Below are 24,989 nucleotides of genomic sequence, written 5' to 3' on the forward strand. Positions count from 1 at the left end.
CTGGATTTTTTTGTTGTTATTCTGTCTCTCACTGTTCAAATAAACCTACCATTAAAATTATAGACTGATCATTTCTTTGTCAGTGGGCAAACGAACAAAATCAGCAGGGGATCAAATACTTTTTTCCCTCACTGTAATTGTATGTGTGGGGTACAGAGATGAGGTAGTCATTAAAAAATCATGTTAAACACTATTATTGCACACATAGTGAGTCCATGCAATTTATTATGTGACTTGTTAAGCAAAGTTTTATTCCTGAACTTATTTAGGCTTGCCATAACAAATGGGTTGAATACTTATTGACTCAAGACATTTTAGCTTTTCATTTTTAATTCATTTGTAAAATTTTCTAAAAACATCATTACACTTTGACATTATGGGGTATTGTGTGTAGGGCAGTCACACAAAATCTCAATTTAATCTATTTTTAATTCAGGCTGTAACACAACAAAATGTGGAAAAAGTCAAGGGGTGTGAATACTTTCTGAAGGCACTGTACATTCTAATTAGCTGCAAAGCAATAGATTCCTTGCTAGCATGTTAAATCTGCTACATGACAATATAATTTGACTCCTTAAAAGGATTATGCAAATTACCGCTCATTACAGCTCGACAAGACGGAGAAAGAAGACAGATCATTTATGCACAACGCACCTTTCAGGAGATATCTAGAGGGGCTAATCACCTGAGCCATGGAGTTTTATGTTTTATAGCTATACCTGGGATGGGTTATAGCTTGTTTACATTGTCTCTACATGTCCTCAAGCATTAAACTATAATTTCTTAATTTCCAGAAACAAAATTTAATTTAATATTAGAATTTTCCCACCACTACGTCTTGATGTGAAATCCAAGAAGGTCACATTTACACAGTACAGTTCATTTTAATGTTTTGTTTTTTAAACATATTTAGCATAAACAGCATAAACAGAATTGTTTCATTTTCAGCTGAAATCTCTTTTTAGAAACGGTTACTATGCAGAGAGAAAAGAGCTTGAAATGTTTAGGGGGCTGAAAACTCTTTCCTTTGAGGAGAGTGAGTTATTCGAGTCTTTGTGAGAAGTCTGGATACTAGAGTCTAAATTGGGCTTCTATGATTCTGTTGTTAGCTGTTTGATACTGCTATTGCACTCTGGGCCAGAGTCTAAATGCATTACCGGTCGCTGTATTTGTTTGTTCCTGTTCGCTGTGTGTTGCTTTACCCCTTATTTTTAACATACTCATCAAGATTTATATAATTTGTTACAAGTAAGTAAAATCTACACTAAGAAAAGGGGAAGTTATGGTTGGAAGCAGAGTAGTAAATTGTAAAATTTTTGCAGGTAATCTAAATGCAAACTAGAAGCAACTTATCATGAGAATGGATTTCTCCACCATCTGGTCAAATAACAGGGGATTTGTCTAGTGGCAAGCAAAGAATAGAATGATGGGAGAAAGATTAGCAGGCAAGTCCTACAGTTGGCTAAAATGTCTTTTGTGCAAACAAGAACAGATGACGCCTTAACAATTACACCTGTCAAAAACTCCAGAAAGCAATCCATCTCTAGGCAGCTCAGCTGAAAAGCATGGCTGGGCTACTTTATAGCAAAACACTATTTTTAAACAATTGCCAGCACAACATTTTGATCCATGACAAGCTTTGGAAGTCACATTTCACTTTCATGTGTAACCAGAACCAACTTGGGCCCCTGCTATTCGGTGATAAGTACAACAAATGCAGAATGTCTAAAAGTGGAGAGGAGGAGGGAGATAGGAGGCACTGCTCTGTGTGTGTGTCTGTGCATGCGTATGCGTATGCGTGCAGTATGTGTGCGTGCACGCAGTGTGTGTATTTATCGCGGCTTGTTGCGACAGGGTGACAAAGCACGTAGTTTACTGGCTTTGGATGTGTTTTGAGTAGAATCGAAGCCAAGCTGCTTCTGCTGCTCCTCTCTGTGTGTGTGTGTGTCGCCAACGGCCTCTTGGCCTATGAAAGCTCTCCTTTATGCACCAGTTCAATCCCTGCTCAGAACTATCAAAGAGGGATTGTTAACTATTTATCTTGTCCATCTCTCTAGAAATAAAACTTAAAACCCAATGTTCAATTGGCAAATGCAAAACAGAAAGAAAAAGTGAGAATTCAATTGAATTCACTGTTATTCTACCCAGCCGACACAACATCTTGTTGTTCTTGAGGTTTGGGATTGGATTCATGGTACTTCCGCCATAACAGAACAGTGGTTGGGACCTTTACACGTGGATTGTGACCACAGCCCTAATCATGGCGGATTTGATGTATTCCATTCTCGTTGCGGTAGTTTATACTGAACACAATATATCTCAATGTATAACACAAAATAAATACAAATTATACACTGCATGAAGTATACTGGCACTAAATGGTTAAAAAGGAGTCACTAAATGGTTAAAAAGGAGTCACTAAATGGTTGAAAAAGAGTCAGTCACCTAATTTGCAGTTAACTGTAACCCATGTGCAGAACTCATCAGGGATAGTTCATACATGTGAGTGGATGTAGTCAGGACAGGAGTCATGAAAAACCACCAGGAGGATAGAGCTCCTCAAGTTGAATTTGGACAGGTGCCAACCTCCCCAAGCCAACCTGCATGAGATCCCATTATGACAAGCAGGAAGGAAATCTGATCTGCGTCCCAAATGCAACCCTATTCCCTTTATAATGCACTACTTTTGACCAGGGGTAATCAATCAACATAAAGGTATTCATAGCACAGATCCGTATCAACACAAAACCGATTTTGCACTGCATGACAAAATCCCATGACACATAGTGAGAAAAGTGAAAAAGGCATCACTGTTGCAAAAACAATTCAACAGATGATTTTTCTTGCCCTTTTTTCCCTCATGCACCAACATGGTTAACTAAAGTGTGTAGCTGTGTTCTATGCTCCGGACCAGTACAGCCAAACACTATATCAACACAAAGACATTTGGTTACAGAAACCCACTCACATGATGAGAATACCTTTATATGTTTATATGGTCCAGACAGAGAACAATATGGGATGAAGTCTAGAGAACCCTGTGATGTAGTGAGAGGAGAGAAGAGAAATGCTATTGACCCATAGCCCATCTGGGCCAAGCAAAGCCATTTAGTAAGCTCATTCCTAGAGAGACGGAGAGCGAGAATACAACATTCCAACAGCACCTGTTCTCAGAGCTCCAATTAATGTAATATAATGTAACTGTGAACACACACACACAGGCCTCTTCTGGCCCCAGTGACTGTATACAGCAGGGAACACCAAGACTCAATCTAGACCTTTATATACAAAAATAATAAGACGTTTCAGGGGCACAATGTGACCCGATACAAAAGTCCTTGAGAATTTACCAACTGGTTTGCCTGGCTACCCAAACTCCTTGCTCCGGCCAAAGCACTACACCATGCCCACGGACGTTAGTTTCTTCTCCGCAACGAGTCTGGATCTGAGTACTTCCCTGACGATTTCTAGAACGCAAACACATTCTAACCGTTCTGATTGGTCCCAGAAACCGATGGGTTGGGCCAGAGCCAGAACACACGTGGGTAAAGCGGCATTGGCGTCGACTCCCGAGTGGCGCAGTGGTCTAAGGCACTGCATCGCAGTGCTAGCTGTGCCACTAGAGATCCTGGTTCGAGTCCAGGCTCTGTCGCAGCCGGCCGCGACCGGGAGACCCATGGGCGGCGCACAATTGGTCCAGCGTCGTCCAAGGTAGGGGAGGGTTTTGCCGGCAGGGATGTGGGTTTGTTTCCCACGGGGGGCCAGTATGAAAAAAGAAAAAAAATAGAAAACAACATGTATGCACTCACTAACTGTAAGTCGCTCTGGATAAGAGCGTCTGCTAAATGACTAAAATGTAAATGTAATACTCTGATTGGTTAGAGATGATCCAATCGCTGACGACTTTGTTTTGTACAACACCCCTCATTTTGACGTCACCACAAATGTCTTCAATGGTGGCAGTCTTAGACTTAGAAACGGAAGAATTCAGTTTGAGTCGTCAGGCAACCAACTGGTGACTGTCTGTGAGCTCCATTAAAACTACAAGTTTGATATGTTACAGCCCATTTGGTGAGAGTGAGAGAGAGAGAGAGAGAGCGAGAGAGAGAGAGAGAGAGAGAGAGAGAGAGAGAGAGAGAGAGAGAGAGAGAGAGAGAGAGAGAGAGAGAGAGAGAGAGAGAGAGAGAGCGAGAGAGAGAGAGAGAGAGAGCGCGAGAGAGAGAGAGAGAGAGAGAGAGAGAGAGAGAGAGAGAGGCGCCAGCTACAAACCTGTCACCAGTTCATATTTAAAATAGCCCAGCGAGGCTCCCAGCTCCCAGAGAGGAAGAGAGCACGGTAGAACCTTTACCTTCACCATGATCAATAATAAAAGGCATTTGTCCTTTCACGTGATGTATAATTAGAACGCAGGGCCAAGGTTATCCATCCGCATATTTTTAAGAGGAGCTACCGACAGCTACTCCACACAAGCAGCACAGTCCACACCCGCCAAGCCTACTTCCAACCCCTCGTCTCAGGGTTGCTTGTTTTCTGCAGGCCAAAGCTGTTCAAACCAATTGCAGTTCGGTGTGAAAGCAGCAATCGGGGTCAGCGAGTAGGTCAGGAGGAAAGATATAGTGTATCGATTTCACGCGGTGAGCACAGAGCGCGGAAGAGAGTAGAGCAGGGGCAGACGCGGCGGGCTAGAGCGCGGCAGGATGGAGGGTGGAGGGGGCGCAGGCAGAGTCATGCCTCATTCCAATCAGAGAGGAGGGTTCAAAGGGCGAGTGTTTTTCGGGCCAATTCATGATGAATTGGGCCTGATGAGTTCTAGTGTGACTGTGCCTCTGCTAGGCCCTGTATGAGGAGCCAGGATGACCTAGTGTATTCTACAAGCAGAGAGGATGCTGGGAGATTACAGCACACATAAACATGTCAAGCATTGCCGCGGCGTTATGATGAAAACACAACTCCACACACACAGGCAGGTACACGCACACACAGACTCCCTCGCCATCGACAACACACCACCACCAACCTGACACAACAAAACACCTAGTTATTCAGCTTGCTGGTCCACTAAACCAGTAAACCAGTTGTCTGATAGGCTATGGTACAGGCCTGAGGAGTGGGCTATACGTTTTAGCCTGCTGGCTCGCTGTTCTGTTTCTGCATCATATCACGCTCAATAAACACATCTTAGGCCCAGATAACATAACAGGACTGAGAGAGAGAGAGTGATTAATCAAAGAGGCTTTAAACAACACTCCACTTTGGTAAATCATATGGATCTGGATGTCTCTAACACCAGCCACCACAACCCGCAGCAAGCCCCTCTAAATCTCCATCGCCTATTAACACATCACCCCGCACCTCTCTGATTCAAATGCGAAAGACACATTTCGGTTGAATGCATTGAGTTGTGCAACTGACTAGGTATCCCATTTCCCTTTCCCTCTCCTCTCCCTGGCCGCCAAGCTATAACTGACCCATTATTGATAATAATACAAAGTGTCTGCCTACCCACACACTAGACGGGGACTCTATTTCCCATGCCTCTTAAATGCCCGGGCTAAAAGCAATGAGGGGAAGGCTTGATTTTTTATCGTATTATGAAATATTCGCAGTGGAGAATCGCAGTGGGGCCTGCTGAATTCACGACTCTGTTTCTCACATGACGGATGACAACACCAGGGCACAGAGGACTCCCCCCTGCATGTCAGCAGCTTCACTGTATTGTTATGACCGCTTTACAAGTCATGCAATTACTAGTCATGCAATATGCACTGAGGACGGGCGGCAGGAACGACGGAGACGCAAAGCAAGGCAAACCCTTGACAGATTGAGAAGCCATTTGCTGGATGTGACTGCTGCTCAGTGCTCACACCGTCTGTGTCCCAAATGGCACTCTATTCCCTATATAGTGCACTACTTTTGACCAGGCCAGGGCCCCTCTACAGGAACAGGCAAGAGAGGAAATAGGCTGGGAGTGTGAATTTGATCATTAATAATCCTACAGTAGTGTAGTGTAGTACTCAGATGCTGTAAAAGGTGATTCAAATCATATTTCATAGATGAAGTAATAAAGGTGTTCATTTATGGAATTAACGTAATGTGAAGAACTGACTTTGTGAATAGATTGGAGGTATTCATAGCACTACTAGCTTTAAGATGGCTTTCTCTACTCAAACAAGTATACAGATGCCGTATCTTAATTTGAGCCAGTTTGCTACAGCAGGAAATAATCCTGCAGCAACAGGATGTGTGAATTGTTATATGGATTATAATTAATTCAAATGTTTTGTAGGGGTTGATGAATTTTTTGTTAGGGCAAATCAAGTCTGACATTTTAAAGTGGTAATTACAAACTTTAGAAGCCTTTTAAAACTTTGAATACACTACAAGTTTGGATTCCCTGCTGTGGAGGAAAATTCTCAGCAACAAAAGAGTGATCAAATTAAGATCCTACATCTGTACCTACGGTATGGCCTTTTTGTCCCTCCTAATAACATCATTTTGCAACTGTTTTCAACTTGGTATTTTGCTACTATTGTAAGAGAAGATATATGGTGTTATTCATGGCTCTCACAAATTTTTACGAGATGATGACTTATCCATGAATCATTTCTGTATTACTTGCCACACTTAACGCTTTTTATATAGGACCACAAACTTAAGGTACATAGATGGCCAGGCAGGGTGTGAAATAAATGTGACAGAGAGAGAGAGAGGGAGAGAGAGAGGCCAAAGGAGGAGTGGTGGAGAAGGCCAACACACTTGGCAGAGAGGAGGAGTGGGCATCAGTCCAAAAACGGATAAGAGAACAACCTTCCAGTAACAACAAAAAGAATGAAATGAATGAGAAACGCTCTGGCCAACGGATCCCAACCAAGCACACTTGAAAAGAGAAAATAATTCAATACTGGACTGTTCTAGTGGAGAAAGCAACTCTAACAAAGGACTATTTTCTAAATAAAAAATCACAGGGAATAGAGCTGACAACACAAGAAAGAAACACACCACCAGCACCAATGCCCAGAGTAAAATCAATACAAAGTTAAGGTATTACATCGTAGACACATCCGTGGCTGTTTTTCAGCCCACAAAAAACTTTTCCCAAGGGTGACTACCTACACTTGATTGCAGCAGGATATGATCGAATCTTAGCATTTAATCATAATGCACGCTCTATATTATTATATTTCAATATTGTTCCGATACAGTACTGCTGAATGGTCATCAAACAGACAGAGAGGAAGGTTGTGTAATACTTAAGAAGAAGGAAGATCATTATTTCTTCTCTCATGAAAAGCAGGCCCAAATCCTGGAGCTTCACTAAAAAAGGCCTGGTAATCCCCTCTTAAATCCCACAGGAAGGGATGAATAGGATGTAGCACTCTGCTAGCCAATCAGATGGCAGGTTGGCACCCGCATCATATCCTCCTGTTGCTACAGTGTCTGATCAGTAGAAGAAGAATGTATAAAATAGTCAGTGGACCTGTAGATTAGCTTAACTCATATGGAAATATATGTGACATTACCGTAAGTGGCAAGCATTCCAATGCTGGGAAAATGATGAAGCAAGTGCTTGAAATACTGGCATGTCAATAATGGAAACTACAAAATGATCTAACTACTGTATGTGAGCTGGTGACATTTTGCCCTTCAGCAGTCTATGAATGTGCTGTTATTAACCTCCTGCCCAGTTTCTGTCAGAACTGTTTTGTGGCTCGCTGTAGACATGCCTGTGTGTGTGTGTGTGTGTGTATTCCCAGTCCCGCGGCCCAGATACACTCTACTCAGTTAGCCATTATGGAGTCTTGCTTTGGAAAATGAATGCATGCCACTCAGGTAGTCTATATCCAGCCAGCCCTGGGGGAACAGGGTGCGGGGGGGGGGAGAGATATGTGGGAAGCAGGGAGAGAGTGTGGGGGGAGAGAGAGAGACACTGATTTGACACTGGACATGCTCCATCTCACCAGGACTTAATGGAGCTGGACATCCCAGTTTTTATCCGAGGGGTACACATCCCTCTGTGTGTGTGCATGCGTGCCTGTGTGCGTGAGTGCGAGAGAGAGAGAGAGAGAGAGAGAGAGAGAGAGAGAGAGAGAGAGAGAGAGCACGAGAAAGAGAGAAAGAGAGAGAGAGAAAGTGAGGATGGCTTATAATAGAGAAAGACAAGAAGACTGGGAGGGGGTGGTGGATGGGGGAATTCATTATGCAGTGTGTACAAGTATGCTCTACCACATACTGATTTAAGTAAAATATATGACTGTACTTCGTTACATAATGTCACATGCAACCGCTACACATTTTGCACTTAATAACAAACTAACGCAGCTCCATCATTCCTGCATGAACATGTAGAGAGAGAGCAGAGCACAACACCAATGCATGATGGCACAGAGATAGTATAGCGATCCGTGGGATAACCATGACTTTAAGCGCACAGTGCAGAGTGATTCTACACATCAATGATTTTCACAAGCCATCACCCATAGAGGAGGGGTGCCATTTTCTCTTGCTTTGAGAAGGATCTTGATGGGGAGCCCATAACCATTAAGTTCCATTATAGAGCAAAAAGGCTGTCAGTTTATCTTCTGATCAATGCTGCTAGCTGTCAGATGGAGAGGGAGGGAGGCTGGAGAGAGACTCTATCTGACGGACACACCCAGGCTGCATCCCAAATGGCACCCTATTCCCTACCTAGGGTTCTGGTCAAAAGTCGTGCACTATGTAGGGAATAGGGTGCCATTGGGGACACACACAGCCCTGTTGGAATAGGGCAGCTCTGCTCAGAACAGAATCAATCCAAATGAATACATTTACAGTGAGCAGCCTGTTATCAAACACACCGTCATGTTTATAGATACTGATAACCAGCGGCCAGGCTGCTGCACTGCATCTTGGAGAGAGAACCAGCTTTCAATTCAGTTCAAAATGCTCATCCAAATACTGTATGTTCAATAGTCATAAGGATGCAACGGAAATTCATTCCAAACTGTACTAGTACTGTATGAATATCTAAAGCAGAATAGATCCACTACAGATGTAGGAAAATAATCCTGCAGCAACAGGAAATGTGAATTATAATTGCTTTAGATATTCATACAGTATGGACATTTTTGTAGGGGTTGATACATTTTTCATTAGGGAAAATCAAGTCTGAAATTCAAATCAAGTGGAAATTACTATAAGCTTTTTAAAAACTCAAATACACTACAAGTTTGCATTTCCTGCTTTGCAGGAAAATTCTCAGCAACAAAAGAGTGACCAAGATAAGATCCCACATCTGTACTGTATTCTATATGAACAACAGGGAGTTAAGAGTGAAATGGAAATTCATTCCAAACTGTTCTGGAAAGCAAGAGGGTATCTAGGGTAGGATCAGAGTAGTGGTACTGTTGTTAACTTTCTAGCAGGCAGGCAGTAGCCGGTAGGCTAGCTAGGTTAGCTAACCCCCTGAATAGTGTCCCCCTCAGTAAGGACTTGGCAGGAGCTACTCCTTCCTTCAGTCTCTCCATCTGCTACCATCCAGCATTCCTTCAAAGTCAAGCAGGTTGCAGCAGAAAGACAACAATCCCAGCCAGCCAGCCAGCAGCGTCTAGCACAATTAATCAAAAATGCCACGCCGATAGTGATGCACAGAATATTTCACAGAAGATCTTGAGGCAAAGTCTTACCTTAAAGCGATGAAAAATTGGCTAAATGCTCAGGAGACTAGACTAGATAAGTTCTGGTAGGTAGAACATAGACAGCAAGAAACACAGAAAATGTTACGCAGTAGGAGGCTTCAACTGCTTTGTCCAATACATTTGGACCATGAATGTTAAAATGTCCATCTTCAAATCAAATCAAATCAAATTGCATTGGTCACATACACATATTTAGCAGATGTCATTGCGGGTGTAGCGAAATGTTTGTGCTCCTAGCTCCACCAGTGCAGTAATGTCTACAAATACACAACAATACACACAAATCTAAAAGTCTAATAATTCCGATGAGCAGAATGCAACATGCATGTACAAGGTATCAACAAAAAGGATCGGTAATCATTTATATTAACTGTATGTTCATAATGTATACATTACACATCTATAAGCATGTGATAAACATTTACGTCATTTAGCAGACGCTCTTATCCAGAGCGACTTTCAGTAGAGTGCATACATTTTTCTACTGGTCCTCCGTGGGAATCGAACCCACAACCCTGGTGTTGAAAGCACCATGTTCTACCAACTGAGCCACACATGACATTATCTAATAAGTAGGTTTAGATAAGTATGAAGGGAATGTTAACCTATAAAACAGACTGATTACAGGCAGCAGCTCTATTCTTCCGGCCTTTCTTGTCTGTTGAAGACCAAGGCTGTGTTATGACAAAACACCTCTAACAGAACTGTAAGCATCTTCTGGTTTCGCTCCTCCTTTTTGAGATACCAAATTAATTTTTATTCTGTACTGATTAAACATTTACCTACCACATGCAGCTGTGCAACAAGCAGATATGTAAATCACTCTCTCCAGTTTTTGAGCTTATCTCCATATCAAATATTCTGGGAGATTTCAGACTTGAGAAGCAGAAGAGAGGGACTGTGTGCTGAGGTCTACAGGAAAACCCCTGCATTTTCAGTCAGATGGCAAACGCAAATACCATCATCTTTTTAAGCTCTCATGTATATCAAAGAGCAACATTTATATCTGAGAGCAGTGGACGGCCTTGTACTGCCAAATCAGGCAGCACAAATCATATAGGGCAGAATGCTCGGGGTGTACACTACACTACGTTCACATGTCGGAGACTGAACCGGCGTGTTATTTCTCAGAGTATTTGACATTTGGGGGAATTAAGAGCAAGGCTGAGGAGGCAGCAGAGCAAAGGGAAGGGAAGGGTTTGGCTGTAGCAGAGAGAGAGGGATAGAGAGAGCAACTCATGTGTAGCTGCCATCAATGGCTGCTGAGTGAGACACAGTACAGTCAGCACTGCTACAGTTGAAATGTAACAAACCATAACACACTGCTACTGTACCAACCCACCAAGTAAACCAGGGCTTGGACACTCTGTGGCTGAACTCGTCATCTACCATGAGCATAGAGAAAGAAAATACTACGATTTACTGTGGTGTTGTTTTGTGATCTATAATAATAATCTGTTCCGATTTGTATTATCCTAGATTCATTCATCTTAATTAACTGAACTCAGATTGAATAGTAAATGCGTCCACTCTCTCTTCAATCACTCCTGCCTTGAATGCTTCTGTAGGCAATGTCTGACATTGTCTCGCTAAATAAATACAAATATTACTGTAGCTCTACTTTAAAAAATGTTATACAGTTGAAGTCGGAAGTTTACATACACTTAGGTTGGAGTCATTAAAACTTGTTTTTCAACCACTCCACAAATTTCTTGTTAACAAACTATAGTTTTGGCAAGTCGGTTAGGACATCTACTTTGTGCATGACACAAGTAATTTTTCCAACAATTGTTTACAGACAGATTATTTCACTTATAATTCACTGTATCACAATTCCAGTGGGTCAGAAGTTTACATACGCTAAGTTGACTGTGCCTTTAAACAGCTTGGAAAATTCCAGAAAATGATGTCATGGCTTTAGAAGCTTCTGATAGGCTAATTACATTTACATTTACGTCATTTAGCAGACGCTCTTATCCAGAGCGACTTACAGTTAGTGAGTGCATACATTTTTCATACTGGGCCCCCGTGGGAATCGAAACCACAACCCTGGCGTTGCAAGCGCCATGCTCTACCAAATGAGCTACAGGAGGCATTTGAGTCAATTGGAGGTGTACCTGTGGATGTATTTCAAGGCCTACCTTCAAACTCAGTGCCTCTTTGCTTGACATCTGGATAAGAGCGTCTGCTAAATGACTAAAATGTAAATGTAAATGAAATCAAAAGAAATCAGCCAAGACCTCAGAAAAGTTTTTGGGGACCTCCACAAGTCTGGTTCATCCTTTGAAGCAATTTCCAAACGCCTGAAGGTACCACGTTCATCTGTACAAACAATAGTACGCAAGTATAAACACCATGGGACCACGTAGTCATCATGGAAGGAGACGCGTTCTGTCTCCTAGAGATGAATGTACTTTGGTGCGAAAAGTGCAAATCAATCCCAGAACAACAGCAAAGGACCTTGTGAAGATGCTGGTGGAAACAGGTACAAAAGTATCTATATCCACAGTAAAACGAGTCCTATATCGACATAACCTGAAAGGCCGCTCAGCAAGGAAGAAGCCACTGCTCCAAAACCGCCATAAAAAAGCCCGACTACGGTTTGCAACTGCACATGGGGACAAAGATCGTACTTTTTGGAGAAATGTCCTCTGGTCTGATTAAACAAAAATAGAACTGTTTGGCCATAATGACCATCGTTATGTTTGGAGGAAAAAGGTGAACGCTTGCAAGCCGAAGAACACCATCCCAACCGTGAAGCACGGGGGTGACAGCATCATGCTGTGGGGGTGCTTTGCTGTAGGAGGGACTGGTGCACTTCACAAAATAGATGGCATCATGAGGAAGGAAAATAATGTGGGCATATTGAAGCAACATCTCAAGACATCAGTCAGGAAGTTAAAGCTTGGTCGCAAATGGGTCTTCCAAATGGACAATGACCCCAAGCATACTTCCAAAGTTGTGGCAAAATGGCTTACGGACAACAAAGTCAAGGTATTGGAGTGGCCATCACAAAGCCCTGACATTAATCCTATAGAAAAGTTGTGGGCAGAACTGAAAAAGTGTGTGCGAGCAAGGAGGCCTACAAACCTGACTCAGTTACACCAGCTCTGTCAGGAGGAATGGGCCAAAATTCACCCAACTTATTGTGGGAAGCTTGTGGAAGGCTACCCGAAATGTTTGACCCAAGTTAAACAATTTAAAGGCAATGCTACCAAATACTAATTGAGTGTATGCAAACTTCTGACCCAGTGGGAATGTGATGAAAGAAATAAAAGCTGAAATAAATCATTCTCTCTACTATTATTCTGACATTTCACATTCTTAAAATAAAGTGGTGATTCTAACTGACCTAAGACAGGGAATTTTTACTAGGATTAAATGTCAGGAATTGTGAAAAACTGAGTTTAAATGTATTTGGCTAAGGTGTATGTAAACTTCCGACTTCAACTGTACATACAGATATCATACCAGATACATCCATACGGCCATACAGTAGGCTAATTATGTGTGTAAATTAAAATTAAACATTTGTATAGTTTATGTGTACAGCTAACAGATCCAAGATTTCATTAGAGCATTTCTATAAAATAAAACTCAAATAATTAAACAATGCTCTTTTATGGAAACAGAAAAACACGACTTCAATCACCTTCCCCATTCAAATCTTGTAGCACTTTGCTAATTAATTCTATTGAAACGAGACTAATTAAATTGGCCTAATATGAAGCAGCTGACTGCCATCTCTGCACACAGATACAAAGCTTGTTAATAGTCAGGTTATCTGGCCAGTCCAGTCCACAGCCACAATGACAAGCCTAAGCCTCATTACTACAGTACAGCCTCTCTCTCTTTCTCTCTCTCTCCTCCTCCTCTCTTTCTCTCTCTCTCCTCCTCCTCTCTTTCTCTCCCCTCTCTGCTTCCAGCAGCAGCCTGGGCAATACCAGCTAGGAATTCCCACAATACAAACAAAATACACAATGTAAATAAAAGTACCACTTTTTTCTGAGGTGTGGAGCAGTCCCCCCCCCCCAAAATGGTGAACAATTCGTCTGTATTGTCTGTTAAAAAAATATATTTAAATAACAAAAGTAAAAGACGTTTTGAGTTCCTCTTATAAGCACCTTCCTTTTCAAAGCAGGCCCCAATTAAACGCATTCAGACAAAAGAGCTTTGGAGAGGCAGCGGTCCTCCTCAGTCCTCAGCCATGGCAGGTTCCCATGACAGAATGGGTTTTCCTTGACTCTGGAGTCACGGCTCCATAGCTCTGAGGAAGGCAGCTCTGCGCTGCAGCCGCAGGCCGGCTCTGGGGAGAGGAGAGGCGCAGCCTTGCTTTGTTCTGCTAATCTGCAGCCTGGATCCTCCTATGTGGAGTGGCAGCACTTCAGCTGCAGGCCCGGAGAGAGGAAGAGGGGAATGGAAGAAGAGAAGGGGACTGCTGCCTTTCACTACATGAATGAATGAATGCCCCCTCCATCTCATTATGATGACGCAGACCTGTCATAGGCTGGTTACTTCTAGTACCTCATGCTCTTTTTAACACCTCCATTCATGTTTAGTATGTAAAGAGAAACATCTTTGTATAGCGCTGTATACCCTTGTATAACCAGTATGCTCTGAACATTAATGTTCATAGAATACATTTGTTTTATTATAAGAACATATATTAAAGAGATTACAGGATGAGAAAGACTTCCAGAGTAAGTCAGTCCTGAACAATTCAGAATTATAGCACAATTCTCTTAAAACTCTATATTTCACCAAGCTACATGTGAACAGAAAGTGAGAACTAAGCATATTCCATGTTGTGCACCGCCACTGTCTGCGTCCAAGAGCAGAACCATTCTGGGCACAGAGTAACACCAGGAGAAGACAATCTGTTTGGGAAATGTAATATCCTCATCCAATACAGACAGACAGTGTGCCTCCCTGCCAGGCTAGATTCTGCTGTAATACACTACATCAGGACACAGTCACACAGCTGACTACAACACAGCGTTACAGCTGATTGTACATGATACCACAGAACAGGAATCAACAATGAAAGAAAGCATTGCTGAGCCAATTGCACTATGCTGCTATTTTATCCTCTAGTAAAATGTGGGCTTTGCTGTTCCTATAAATAAGATTAAGTAGCTCAACGCAGTGCTCTGCCAAAAATATATTGTGAATATGGGAGTTAAAGAGAAATATTAGGTTGTATTAGCCAGCTATTTCACGTCTGGCAATTCAATACATTGTTTTTCCACAAAATTAGTTTATCTTGATGGATTTTTGAATGAGAATGTTTTTGCATTACATCTTTCTAACATGTCCGAACAGCGTATTCCTGTCATAATAATATTCCCTGTAACTGTATGTTTCTAGATCCTCATTCCATATGAATTCTCTCCAGAGCAGCAGACTGAAGGGGAAAAAATGGACTAAACATAGCTATTGAATTCCTTCCTTTGCCCTGAATGAATTCATCTCAGGCAGCTAGGCAGCAATTTAAAGCTGAGCTAAAATCTCCTGCAGACCAGAGGTATTTACAACATTGTGTGTGTGTGTGTGTGTGTGTGTGGGTCCAGTCTGTTTCAAAAATTGGCACAAGTATAATGGAGCCTCAATGGAAATAATTGTGCTTTTAAATAAATGACCATGATATAAATAAATCACACCAACATATGGGTATGAATGGCTGCTTGCGGTTGTAGTCCTACCATTGCACATATCATATTCATGCTTTTTTGACTAAGCAATATTGGCAGACCTGTGCTATAACCAAAATATAAAACACAGAGACACTAGTGGTACTACTTACATAGGGAATGGTTCAAAAACGATTTGCTGAGCTCTTAAGAGCAAAGCTTGAGAAACAGAATCTCTTTATTCAACTGACTGGGAGAAAGAGGGCTCTTTTCTTAGGAAATGGTGAGAAGAGCCATTTTGTATTGAAGTAAAAAAAAAAAAATGAAATGTGTACTGCCTGGCTGGGTATGAAAGCGGTTTGAAATCAGCCCCTTTTGTCTCTGAATTATCTGAAAGGAGTCCAGTCAGCTCTGGCCTGCGCCTCGTCACATCTAGTTTACACTGCAGACTTAGCAGAAACAGAGCCTTTCTGATGGAGGTAGTGACCCATTAAGTATATTGTGTACATATGCAAAAGACAAGTTGGTGGAGACAGGCAGGTGTCCAGAACCAGAACAGGCCTACGCTCAGAGAGCAGAAACACTGATGCTGTGCAACACTTGTTCTCTGCACCGTAGGAGACAAGAGGAAAGGGAAAGACAGAGAGAGGGAGAGACAAAGAGGGAGGAGCGGGGGAGAGGTGGAGGCTGGGAGCAATTTCCTCCCAACTGGTATCCTAATGCACTTCTATTGAGGCAGAAAGCGACAGTGGAGGAGATTCCTCTCTTTCTAATCAATGTATTTAGCAAGCTATAGGGATAAATGTCCTGCCCTGATTGGAGAGGCTTAGTATGGCTTGTTGCTTTGTGTGTGTGTGCGAGAGAGAGAGAGAGAGAGAGAGAGAGAGAGAGAGAGAGAGAGAGAGAGAGAGAGAGAGAGAGATGAGAGAGAGAGAGAGAGAGAGAGAGAGAGAGAGAGAGATGAGAGAGAGAGAGAGAGAGAGAGAGAGAGAGAGAGAGAGAGAGAGAGAGAGAGAGAGAGAGAGAGAGAGAGAGAGAGAGAGACAGAGCTACAACCAGGGTTACAGAGAGTACAGAAGTCATCTGACCATTCAGCATCCCTCCACCCTCCTTCCACAACATAAAGGCCCAGTTCATGTTTATTTATTTGCCTGATGTCAATACTTTACACAGTCATTCAGGATGGAACATCCAGAAAGCAGCCTCTCTGGAGAGAAGGAGAAATTCAATCTGGGCTTTTCCTTAGGACCGACCAGGCTGCTAGTGCTGCTACGCTTCTACGACTGCTTCTCTCCCTGAGAGAGAACCAACCACATCAAGTGGTCAAGTGCAGCATCAGGAAAATAAAGATGCAGATGTTGGCTGGAGTTGGGGCTGCATCCCAGATGGACTGTGTTACTGTGTTAAGAGGGTAGAGTGTCATTCTATAAGCACACCGTCGAGGGCTGTGATAAATAGAGAAATATTTATTTGTTCAGCTCAGACAGACAGAATCATCATAGACAAAAATTGATTTATTTCACCTTGTGTTAGAAATAAATATGGTATTGTTTTGTGTTTTCTCTCACTCTCATTTTTATCAATGATTATCTACAGTAAAATCTCACTGTTTATTTTATTTGTTTATATGACGGGAACAACGTACAACAAACACTACCTACAGTAGCAGCAACTAAAAATATGTATAGATACTTGGTGTCAAATATTGATATAATATCATCCAAAAATAAAATCACAGTATGTAACTGTATAGATTTGTTGCCCCATCACTAACCATTATAGTAACAAATAAATCACCGCTTTTCAGAAATATAGGCTACATAGTTTAAGTGTCGTACCCAGAGCCTCTCCCATCAGACCAGATGGAAATACCAAGCTCCACAGAAAATGGAAAATCTCACAAGGAGTCTAAAAAAATGCATTAGCAGCGCCATGCTGTACAGTACCATTCACCCAATCAATCATCTTAACAGCAAATATAAAATAAAAGTCTACCACCTTTATATATGTGTAAAAATAGGTAACCATTGGCATGTCTGAATCTCGTGACAAAATCAATGCAAACGCAACATCCATTACAGTATATCTACTGTATGTGTTTATATCAAACAAAACAATGCATCACTCCTTTCCTTTCCCTCCTTTGTGAAGCCCATCATTTGTAGCAGCCAGTGTCTATCTCTGCTCTAGCCCTCCCCATCCCAGCTGGGCGCTGTAGAATGTTGAACTGTGGGTTTGATTGCTGTAGCCCGAGGCATTAGGTTCAATCCACCATGTCGCACCTCAGTAGCTCCACACAGACGCCAGAAAGCAGACTCCATTCACCTCAGGGATTTGTTAACTTTCACATACATTTAGTTGTGCACTTGGCCATCCAGTTCAAATTGATAAACCTGTCGGCTCACACTACTACTGATTTTCTGGCCAGAAATGTCTGATGCCACAAACACTACATGACCAAAAGTATGTGGACACCTGCTCGTCGAACATCTCATTCCAAAATCATAGGCATTCATACGGAGTTGGTCCCCCCTTTGCTGCTATAACAGCCTCCACACTTCTGGGAAGGCTTTCCACTAGATGTTGGAACATTGCTGTGGGGACTTGCTTCAATTCAGCCACAACAGCATTAGTGAGGTTGGGCACTGATGTTGGGTGATTAGGCATGACTCGCAGTCAGCGTTCCAATTCATCCCAAAGGTGTTCGATGGGGTTGAGGTCAGGGCTCTGTGCAAGCCAGTCAAGTTCTTCCACACCGATCTCGACAAATCATTTCTGTATGGACCTCACTTTGTGTACGGGGGCATTGTCATGCTGAAGCAGGAAAGGGTCTTCCCCAAACTGTTGCCACAAAGTTGGAAGCACATAATCGTCTAGAATGTAATTGTATGCTGTAGCGTTAAGATTTCCCTTCACTGGATCTAAGGGGCCTAGCCCGAACCATGAAAAACAGCCCCAGACCATTATTCCTCCACCACCAAACTTTACAGTTGGCACTATGCATTGGGGCAGGTAGCGTTCTCCTGGCATCCACCAAACCCAGATTAGTCTGTTGGACAGCCAGATGGTGAAGCGTGATTCATCACTCCAGAGAACACGTTTCCACTGCACCACAGTCCAATGGCAGCGAGCTTTACACCACTCCAGCCAACGCTTGGCATTGCGCATGGTGATCTTGTGTGCGGCTGCTCGGCCATGGAAACCCTTTTCATGAAGCCCCCGACGAACAGTTCTTGTGCTAACGTTGCTTCCAGAGGCAGTTTGGAACTCGGTAGTGAGCCGTTGTTGCTCCTAGACGTTTCCACTTCACAATAACAGCAGTTACAGTTGACCGGGCAGCTCTAGCAGGGCAGATATTTGACGAACTGACTTGTTGGAAAGGTGGCATCCTATGACGGTGCCACGTTGAGAGTCACTGAGCTCTTCAGTAAGGCCATTTTACTGCCAATGTTTGTCTATGGAGATTGCATGGCGGTGTGCTCGATTTTATACACCTGTCAGCAACGGGTGTGGCTGAAATAGCCGAATCCACAAATTTGAAGGGGTGTCCACATACTTTTGTATATATAGTGTATCAAGAGACAACTATCCAGTCCCTCTCGCTCTCCTCCCTGTTACAGGTTGGGAATTATAGAAAGTTACATTAACAAAACAAGAGCAAAAAAAAAAAAATGTATTAACCCACTGGAGTGAGCGGTCAGACTGTTGGCCCTCAAGCCACAGAAACCAATATTCATCTTCCAACCAATGACACATTTCTATTACAATTCTGAAATGATAGATTTTTTTCTCTATAAAGTAACGCAACAAGAAAAAAGCTAACAGTCCGGAAAGAAGGCACTGTAGTCTGCAAAACAGTTATTTAAATGTAAATAAATAGGAACTTTATCTATACTTTTTCCTCTTAAAGTGTTGTCGCTTTATCTTTTAAAACTCCTCAGGCTTTTCTTCCTGGCTGCAATATCAAAGTCTATTACATAGTCTTTGCTACAGGTCATAACATATAGGCTAGCACAGGAGTGTTGAGGCTGAACCCAGAGAGAGCTGCCTGCCTTCCCGGGAGAATTAATGTGGCCGCTGCGGCCGGGCCTGGCAGCGCTATCACTATCAGCTTAAGACGATTACCACATGTCATTTGTAATTTGTATGATACCACAATACAGCAACATTTAATTTTCTGCCACACTTTATCAGTGTGTGAACTGGTCTCCCTCTCCAGTCCATTGTCTTTGACCTATATACATAAACCCCCGGCTGATAGATCCAGGAGCACATCCATCGCCCACCGGCCCCATGACAGGCATCAGTCGGCCGAGCCGGGCGGGGCAGCAACGGAACGGACGACTGGCTCTCTGGGCCACAGTGTCACACAAACACATGGACGCACACACACACTGACGCACACACACACGTACTGATGCACACACCAACACATATGTATACATATGTGCACACACACATCTGCACTCGCGCACACACACATCTTATGGCCAGGCAGTCTGTGGAATTTCATGAAATACAAAAAATATATAATAAAATAGTCCAACGTCAGTGGTTTTATATTTGTGTCAGATCAAAACTACAGCAGCAGAGGAGAAATGGGAGGTTGAGGAATGGTTCTGTAATGACATCTAAATTTATCACTATAGCACCACATAAGACAAGCCCACAGGCCATAGCCAGATAACGGCATTTTATACGTTTATGACCATAGTACAGAAATTGAAATTACTAGTAATAAAGATGAAGGACGATTGAGGCCCTTACACACCAAGCCTTTTGTTTTACACCAGACAAGACACACACTTCTCAAATGACTCCTTTAACACCTAACACAAAACTGTCCTACATTTCATTTGAACCATTCTCAAGTGTGCTCCCTACAACTGGAGACAAAAAATGAAAGTGACTATGTGTGCAATGGGCTTTATTCATTCAGACAGGTCATAGTATGAGACAACAGTATGAGCAGGATGAAAAGAGTCCAAACAGAGGGTTTGAAGGGTTGTGTGAGAGTACAGAGGAGAGACAGGAGAGATATGGGAGGACAGTTAATAAAGACTGGGGATGGCAGGAGTCACTGGGCACAGACGGATCCTCTGACACATGATGAATGAATACTCTCTCCCTGCAGCCTCCCTCCAGCCCTGGGCCAAGCAGGAGAGGAGAGGAGAGGAGAGGAGAGGAGAGGAGAGGAGAGGAGAGGAGAGGAGAGGAGAGGAGAGGAGAGGAGAGGAGAGGAGAGGAGAGGAGAGGAGAGGAGAGGAGAGGAGAGGAGAGGAAGAAAGGCTGATGAGAGAAGAGAAGGAGGGAATACTGGGAAAAAACAACCCTGACCACTGCTGATCTGGAAAGTCCCATCCCGCCCTCTCAGCCCAGACACCATATGATGGAGCTCTAGAGAGTAATGTGTTCAAAGATGACACAGAGACAAGGATGTCAGCCTGGCTGACAATATACTATTCTCTTTTAGTCAAACAGAGCCTCGACTCGACGTTGTTTCATGCCAGAGCAGACAGAAACATCATATAAAATCACACCATGATAGGCGGGATATTGATTTGAGTTACCTAGGGGATTTAAATAAGTAATTAAATAGTTAAAAATTGACAAGCGAAACTGATCAAATATGTTTTTTTTCTCTCTCTTAAAGCGAGCAAGGCACTGTAATCTCAGAGCTCCAAATACAGCTACATACAGTATGTCACATATCCCTTTATACTTGTCAATTCATAGCAATGCTTTATCCATCCTGTAGTCTCATTAACAACAATATTCCTTCATTCATAAATTATATGAATTGCCTAAACACCCATACAGTACAAATGTATGTCTGCAGAGGTTTCCTAATTATCTTGTGTTTCTACACACACACTCACCACACACATGCTCTCCTCCCTCCTCCCAGTCAGTCTGTTCCCACCAGTCAACGCTTCAGAGCATGATGCCAACATTTCCTTGTAGAGGACAGGGGCCATGTAAAGGGGTGGCAGTATTACAACACAACTGTGTCATGTTACACACAACCATCTGAAAACCAATATGATACCAGAGACAGAGAAAACATTCCTAAACAATCTCTGGTGCTATATGTGGCGATGTGCCTATGAGCTATCATCACGTGACAAACATTTCCCTTCATTTCTCCCCACAGGCTTGGATGGTGGATAAGCTGACATCTTACATTCTGCCTGTGCCATAGAGAAGCAGTGGACCAAACTGATGTACTCTATGGAACTCCTTCCACTGTCACAATAATATCCAATACACACCACAGTAGCCCATAGTGGAACTAACCATTTCCCTGAGCCATGGGAGGCTGACATATGCTCTGTTCAAATTCACTGTCCACACAGATACTTGCTACCAACTGCAGCGTTATGACCAGCAAGATACTCTCTCTCTCTCTCTCTCTCTCGCTCTCTCTCTCTCTCTCTCTCTCTCTCTCTCTCTCTCTCTCTCTCTCTCTCTCTCTCTCTCTCTCTCTCTCTCTCTCTCTCTCTCTCTCTCTCTCTCTCTCTCTCTCTCTCTCTATTGCACTCACCTTCTTTTTCTGGTTCTCTCAATATTCAAGTCCTCCTCTTTCTCACTCAAAAGCCCCTTGCTGTGGCTGGATCCCAAACCCCCAACTCCCATTCCATTCATCCTTTCATGTGTTTGTTTGTCCTGGTCCATTTTATATTATGCCCCTCGTAATTACCGTTCTGTTTTGAGACAAGATGGATTTTATTTCAATAGGTCTGCTATACAAGAGGATTCAAATGAGGATGTAAACATTGAAATTACGTAAAGTGCATCTCTTTTCTCACTCAACCTATCGGGAGCAGGGCTCTCTCTCTCTCTGGCTCTCTCTCTCTCTCTGTCTCTCTCTCTCTCTCTCTCTAAGAACAACACAAGAGCATTAAGCTAGAGCTGGGGAGACAGGGGAGAGACAGAGACAGGCCATGCACTGAGACAGACACACAAGACTGATGGAATGCACAAGTCACAATAGCAGCAGCAGCCAGCAATACAATGGGACCTGGGGGGAAAGGAGGATAGCGAGAGCAAGGGAGGAGGAATGGAGGGAGGGATGGATGGAAAACATGCGTCCGTCCGGAGAAAGAGAAGCCACACCCCTGGCTTCCTGGTATCCAGAAGAACGGTAGAGGAGAGTAGTCGGTGGTGGAGGAGAAGAGGAGGCTCAGCCATTTCATCCTATATCTCCAGACGGATCAGGCACATTCATCTTGCTCAGACAACTTGCTCCAATCCATAAAACAGCCATTAATATAAAGCTATCACACAGCTTAGAATTTTCATTTTAACTGACAAGGTGCTCCATTCATCATCATAGGTGGTGTGTCATGTCTGTCCAGGCTCCTGGACCCAGGCAGCAGGCAGAAGGCAGAAGGAAGCTGGCAAGGGGAACCTACAGGGGTGGATGTAGTGCAATGGTGGCTGGTGGCACTTTAAATCGGTGGACGGGCTCATAGTGATGGCTGGAACGGGATAAAGGGAACATGGTTTCCATGTGTTTGATACCATTCCATGAATTCCATTCCAGCCATTACTATGAGTCGTCCTCCCCTCACCAGCCTCCTCTGACGTCCTGTATGCAGGCATGACACAGGGAAGCCCAGCCATAGTAAGACTGTCCAGACATGGGCCCTTGAAGGTCCATTACTGCCATAGCCTGGACTCCAAACGAAATGTCTACTATTGCTATGCCCAGAACTCTTAATTAACCCTGGCAGTGATATACTGTGCTATTCAATACATACAGCACATTGGATACTTTCAACACAGCAGTAGTTGTGTTGCAGCTGGAGATGTAGAGTATGGTTAAGGTAGGCCGAAATACTCCCAGAATGAAATAGAATACTATGATAATACAACTGCTGTACCAGTTTACTATAGCAATCTCTATTGCACTCCACACTGCCTTTTCCCACTGGGGCCAAGCTTCCTGCCATCCAGGACCTCTATATCGGGCAGTGTCAGAGAAAGGCCCTAAAAATTGTAAAAGACTCCAGCCACCCAAGTCATAGACTGTTCTCTCTGCTACCGCACGGCAAGCGGTACCGGTGCACCAAGTCTAGGACCAAAAGGCTCCTACATTGTTGGTTAAGGGCTTATAAGTAAGCATTTCACGGTAAGGTCTACACCTGTTGTATTCGGCGCATGTGATTTGATTTGATTTGAGAATGTGTTTCTTCTGAGTTTGTTGAATGTCGAGAGAGAGATAGAGAGAGAGAGATAGAGAGAGAGAGAGAGACAGAGAGAGAGAGAGAGAGAGAGAGACAGAGAGAGACAGAGAGAGAGACAGACAGAGACACAGAGAGAGAGAGAGAGAGAGAGAGAGAGAGAGAGAGAGAGAGAGAGAGAGAGAGAGAGAGAGAGAGAGAGAGAGAGAGAGAGAGAGAGAGAGAGAGAGACAGAGAGAGACAGAGAGAGACAGAGAGAGACTTGTGCAGGAGAGAACAACATCACATGTAGCAAAGGAGCAGGTTAAATCAAAGGCGTACTTAGCCTTAGAGACAAGACTGCAGGAATACAAAATGTTCTAAGTGTTTAGAAAATGGTCTCAACAGATCATTACCAGCAAAGAGAGAGAATGAGGGCCAAAGGGGGAAGAGTTTCCACTTTAATGAGCGTCACAACTTAACAAAAATGTTATCTGTTTCAAATTCCAAATAATTTTTGCCCAGTTTTACAGTAAACAAGCAAGGAGAAATATCTTGTGACAGCATCGCCTTGATATGGTAAACAGGCTTGGCTTTGAAGTGAGGCGCCAGATTATATATTGCTGAAGTGAGATTTTTACGATTATTCTTGTTATATCTAATGATGCAGTTCATCGGAAAATAAACACACTGACATTTTGCTGCGTGAAAAATAATTTACAAGGCTTCAAGAAGACGAGGGTGGGGGGAGTGGAGTGAGAGGAGAGGTGGAGGGGGAAGAAAGCTAAATGTTTTCCTCTCTCTCTATCTCTCTCTCTCTAGCTAGCATAATGAATGGGGCATGGTTAGAGGTTATGATATTGCTTAAATATTTATGATGAATATTGGGATAGTGTGTACCAGTGGACTGGAGTAGTAACACTTCCTGAATCCTGACTGTGTGGAATGTGTCTGGGCCAATGAAGGCTGGTGCATTCTGCTGCCTGCCTGCCTGTGTGCCATGCCAGCCCAGTCCCCCTCTATCCCTCCCTCCTGTCTCACAAAGCAGATGCTCTGCTCATCTGGTGTGCTACACAGTAACTGTCCAAATATTGACACACAACTCCCACCCCCACTGGGTTAACCCCTTCCTCTTTGAGGAGGAGCAATGAGAGAAGCTCAGCTCAACAACTGCTGGGTATATTCCTTGGCTGGTTGGGATAGACATATAGTCCTTCTATTGGGCCTTTGTATATGTATATAGATATGGGTAACAAGTCATGTGGATTTCTTGATGTAACGACATGCAGTTAATAAACTAGTCACTGATTTTAAACACAATCGTTATGTAAATTGAAAATCCATCAAATTATTTCTTTAAAAAATCCCAAATATCAGTTGCTAACTGAAGTGCAGTAACTACATTTGTGCTGTCTTTTGATTCAAGACTGGCATGAAATAAAGTTAAAGACAATCCTTTCTGACTCACTTCTTCCTTTATGACACATCATTCTTCTGCCTGTTTTAAATGGTCGGCCATC

Source organism: Coregonus lavaretus, assembly GCF_964263955.1.
Source record: "Coregonus lavaretus genome assembly, contig: HAP1_SCAFFOLD_613, whole genome shotgun sequence".
NCBI classification, from domain to species: Eukaryota; Metazoa; Chordata; class Actinopteri; order Salmoniformes; family Salmonidae; genus Coregonus; species Coregonus lavaretus.